This window comes from Bidens hawaiensis, unplaced genomic scaffold, assembly GCF_021521415.1.
Source record: "Bidens hawaiensis isolate Kalapana, Puna unplaced genomic scaffold, B.hawaiensis_p1.1 tig00010900_1, whole genome shotgun sequence".
Taxonomy (NCBI): domain Eukaryota; kingdom Viridiplantae; phylum Streptophyta; class Magnoliopsida; order Asterales; family Asteraceae; genus Bidens; species Bidens hawaiensis.
In genome coordinates this window covers 601,977-607,803 of record NW_027491843.1, presented here as the reverse complement: position 1 = coordinate 607,803, position 5,827 = coordinate 601,977, and positions in this window count along the sequence as shown.

The window sequence follows — 5,827 nt, the reverse complement described above, 5'->3', positions numbered from 1 at the left end:
ATATATGTTAAGTAAAGAAATCAAACAGAATTACCACTTTAGTGGAGTTGGTAAGCTCCTTTTGGTTTGAAACCTAAGCTCTTAGGTTCAAAACTCGTATCACACGATAATTTAAGTTTGAAATTACATTTAAAGTTATTATCAAACACTTGTTTTTCATATGATATGATATGACATAAACACGAAGATAAACGAAATTATGCTTGAATACCACGGCTAGCGTATATGTTTTTGTCCTTTCCATATGGGGTTTAGACATTGTTGACATAGACGTAACCTCATAGAAAGATTAGTGGGCGTTTAATAGTTCATTAGGTTAAACACTTGTTTTTCATATGATATGATATGACATAAACACAAAGATAAACGAAATTATGCTTGAATACCACGGCTACCGTATATGTTTTTGTCCTTTCCATATGGGGTTTAGACATTGTTGACATAGACGTAACCTCATAGAAAGATTAGTGGGCGTTTAATAGTTCATTAGGTTATGAATACGGAATATCAATTTGATATTTTGTTTTTGTTAGGTCATAGGTTCTTTCTTTCTGCTTTTGTGCATGATTTCAAGGTGTATATTTGATACCTATATAATGTCTAGTATAGGTCGTTAATGGTTTCTTGTCTATTAGTCACAACTTGTCTATTGAATCCACAATGTCTTATTTCACAGCCATTCGGAATACGTATCTCTCCATAAGATGAAAAATGGTTAGGTCATGAAAAGTAATTGGGTGTGAAAATATCTCAAAACTAAAATCAACCAAATCGTAAAGAAAATCTAAGTTAATGAAATTTAACTATGTATGAAGTAATTGTTTTGAAATACGCAGTCATAAATTTTAGACGGAAACGTGCGAGGAGGGGGGGGGGGGGGGGGAGGAAATTTTAGAATAAAACGGGACCAAACCAGATTCAAACCGTTGAAAACGATTTGGTTTGGTTTGGTTTCAAATTTCCCCTGTTCGGTTTCGGTTTTCAATAATAAAAAATCGGACCATGAACACCCCTAATTCCAAGCGGTAAAACGCTTTTATCATAATGTACGTAATCATAATCGAAATCGACCGAATTCGCGTCGACTTACTGTCGCATTGTTCAGGACGACAACGCTTGGATTTTACCAACACCCGGATTTCACCGATTCACCGCCGCTGTAAGGCCCCGTACCCGGTAGCCCTACTTTAACGTCAGATTTACTCATAAACACAGTTCTACAAATCAGAGTTTATTAAAACCTTCGCGGAATATAAAACTTTAATCGTTTATTACAAAACATTTAATCTTTTCCTTGAAACCATTACATAAATCATCATATTAATACATCATTTCTTCCATCTTCAAATGTCAACCGTTCAATCCATGCCATGTGCCTTTCTCATGCTAGCTCATTAAACACATTTACTTGCGTGCATACTAAAAGTCAGCTACGCTGAGTGAGTTCTAGTTAATCATACCTCATACCATACATACAAGTACATGCATATACATACATATCCGAAGATACATATTAATATCTTAACCTTGTATAAATATCCATAAGAGGAATGACACATAATATCTATTAAAAGAACCATGGCTATTGCCCATGCTATGTATTCTCTATAGAAGGACATTCTGTATAAATTCTCCATAGAAGGACACTCTAAATACTTCCATAGAAGGAACATCTTATATATTTTCATAGAAGGAACATTGTGCTTTCCATTAAAGGAACACTATGCTTTCCACTAAAGGAACACTGTGCTTTCCATTCAAGGAACACTATGCTTTCCATTAAAGGAACACTACGATTTCCATTAAGGGAACACTATATATATTATCTGTAGAGGGAACTCTATACATAATTTATTATTTAATATCCATATAAGGAGACAATCACTATTCTTGGCGATACATGCAATATCCGAAGATCGTTCATGTATCGACAAGCAATCATTCTTACATTACATTTAATATTCATATCCTTATTTATAACCTGACAGTACTTGCAATATCTGAAGATCGTTCACATACTACCAACATAACGTACATACATCATTCATACATCATATATATCAATCATATCTTTAACTACCACCTGGCGGTACATGCAATATCCGAAGATCGTTCACGCACCGCCAAGCAACCATCATACATGAGTTATACAAAGCGTACACTTACCACTTAAGGTAAGTGTATTAACTACCACATCGAGTATGCACACAACCCAAAAACATAACAAGAAAATGGGACTAGAAACTCACCTGAACTCGGTTACTTCTTCTGCTAATGGTTATTCCTTCTCGAGCTGTGCGCGTCTAACTGTTTAATAATTGAATATCAAATACTAGTCTGGCCATTGTCATTGCTACTTAATTAGTCTTTCGCGTCTAAGCCGGTTTTACTTCATTGAATCATTACCCGGTTAGTTAATCGTTACTCGTTAGCCTTTAAAGGTATCTTTCATAAATTAACAAAGTCCAAGGGCTAATGTGTAATTATATCATTCTATCACAAGTCTAGGGACCATTCTGTAATTCTGTCAAACTTCTAGTTCGTTATCTAGTCCTTAACGAATTGGGGTTCATTCGTTACTTCAGTCTCCCATGACTAGTTCGTTACTTTATAACGAATCGACCTTCATAGCGAACTGAACCCTATAACGAATTGGACCTTTAACGAATCGGTCCTCTTCACGAACTAGCCCTTCTGTAGCGAATTGAACTACTTAATGAATTAGGTTTAATTCGTTATTAATTCCTTAACGAACCAGAGCTAGTTCGTCATTCCCCCATTGACGAATCAGCTAACGAATTAAGGCTAGTTCGTCAACCCTCCGTTAACGAATTACCTTTGATTCGTTAGTTTCCCATAGCGAATTAGGGTTAGGTCAGAATGTCAGAACAATCTCTGACATCCTCGTACCCATATTCTCCAGCGCCGCCGTTGCCGGAATAGCGGGATCTCGCCGGAAAAGCGAGATTTCGCTTATTTAACACCACTTTCACCGTTTTTCATCCCGTTCGATCCAAATCTGAGCTAGGGTGACCCCTAAGCTCATCTTAGGTTCGGTTTATACCCGATTTCACCCGGATCTCGTGACTTCAACGGTTTAACGGTGTCAGCTCATCGTTTCGCAACTAGATCTAACTGTTTTGGACCTCTACAATATCATACTATCATTACCTCGGGTCGGAAACCGATTCTCCTTCTTCTTTTTCTTGGTTTCGGCTTAGAGAGAGAGAGAGAGAGAGAGAGAGAGTAGGATGAGAGAGAGCTAAGTGTGTGTTTTGGGTGGCGTATGAAATATGTGTAAATGAATGATTTAGGCATAATGAAGGTATTTATATGATGGGTCATGGGCTTGAGCCCATGGTCTATCTTCCTTCCATTTTCACCCAAGTCCATTTCCCATATTACTTAACCCAACACAAGCCCGACTCGTATAACCCCTACTTAATCTTATTATTTTCCCACTAACCCGAGTAACCTTTCCCACCAATATTTAATAATATAATTAATATTACTTTTGAAATTTTGGGATGTTACAGCCGCAACGCTCGGGTTTTACCAACACCGGATTTTGTTGAACTTCTTTTATTTCCGGTACTGTAACGAACATAATCAAAACCGACCGCAACGTCTGGGATCGATAATGCTCGGGTTTTAACAACGTCCGAGTTTTACCAACTCATTGCCACAAGGGGCTGACGCTCGAGTTTACCAACCAAATAAACATCGTTTTATATAACATGTTTTTTATATGTTAATTTGACGAGGGTTTTACCAATGTTGTTTATACCATGACGAATGTAATAGACCGACCGAATTCGCATTACCTCACCATCGTAACACCTAGGTTTTACCAACACCTGGTTTTTACCAACGCCTGAGTTTTACAGACCGGATAAACATTGTTTTAAATATTTTAAGTTTTTTATATGTTTTTAAATGACTTTATTTTTTGGTTTAGTTTTTGTACCGTTACAAACTGATACCAACCAAACTTTATAATATGTTTATTTTAGTTATACGAGTGGCGTTATATTTTTCTGTGTTAACGTACACAATTTTTTTTTAATTTAGTGTCGGTATCTTAACGAACTTAACTCGTACCAACCAAATCCACATTAGTGCACCGTCGCAATGCGATGGGTACAAAAACAAATCCTATACCCGGTGCAACTTACCGGGAGAAATTACTAGTTTATTATATGAATGAAAACTATGGTGATAAAAAGGAGACGGGTGAGCAAATGATAAATTTGATAGTTAAGGGGCTGTATGTCATTAACCCTGAACTGAAGTGTCACTTAATGCCCATATATATAATCCATAATGACACTAGGCTAGCCGACATTCAGAAAACCATTGTCCAAATGATTATATTGTGTACTAGGGGTGTTAATCTGGTCAACCCAGTCGGGTTTCGGGTTAATCGGGTTTTGTTTTAAAAACATATAACCCGAAACCCAACCCTATTAAGGTTCGGGTTAGTCGGGTTCGGTTTATTCGGGATTCGGGTTAGTCGGGTCGGGTTAGTTGGGTTAATCGGGTTGACCATGTTACTTTATAATTTTAAGTTGGTTTTTATGCTTGTAACTGGTGGGTTGCAAAATTTCTCATTCCACTCAATTTTCAAATTCTTTCACAAGTAATTATCTAATAATTACATATAGGCTTGTACACGAACCGGGCGGACATGCACAAAGGCATGCCCGTGTTCGTTCGTTTAACTTTAAACGAATACGATCACGAACACTTAATCGAACAAATATTTGTGTTCATGCTCGTTAGTTAAAAATTAACATGTTCTTATTTTTTATGATTGTTCATTTAAAATCTAATCGAACAGTTCACGAACATAAATGAACACAATTAAACAAAGACAAACGAATATGACTGAACATGTACATAGGTTAACGAAAAAAAACTGTTTCGGTCAAAAATTAACAAAGTAACTTTTGCTCAAATTAGTACGTTAGGTAGAGTGCTTGATTGTAAAATGAGTGAACACAACGATTTGATTACGAGGGAAAAAGCCCTTGATTGTGAGAATCTCCGGCACAAACCCCCGGACGGTGAAAACTATCACCGTCAATTTTATTAATAACAAAAAGGTGGTTACAAGTGGTGGAGCTTATAGTAAATCGGATGCTAAGTGTTACAATGAATGCTAGTAGCTGAAGTAGTGAAGTGTGTGTTATAGTCGTATCTATCAGCTCTTTTAAATAAGAAAAAGTTACAACAGAAATTCCGAGAAATCCGGGATAAACCCTAGACTTAGTCCTCCACTATTCGTTGCTTCCCACGTTCAAGTTTGACGAAGTTTCAGTAGTAGCCGTTGTAAACCCACGTTCATATTAGCATATTAAACACGTGATCTTATCTACAAAACAATCAAAAATAATAAAGGACAATTGAATTAGTCAAATATAATCCTCAGAATATTTGCATCAGCATGATAGGTCGTAATCCTTAAATCGTGATCAATCCAGAGGATAAAAAATCTGCTCCCAACAATTGCCCCTAATTTTTACAGTTAGCGCGTGACAGCTGTAAAAATTTTGAATTTTAAATCTATAATATCTCTGCGATTTGAAAGGGCGGCACGCGAATTGAGGAATCCCTAAAACCGTCCTTTTAGGTTATATTAACCACTATTGCCTTCACTCAAAATCCAGCCGCCTTTAACTTGCCGGTTAAATGGGTTCACAAGGGTAGGAAATTCTTAGGATAGAATTTATTTTTGCAAACAGTTTGTATTAATATGGCTTCTTTTTTGCAGTTGTGTTTGAGGATATAATAAGGTACAGGAAATGTACGAATCGAAGGCTCAAGG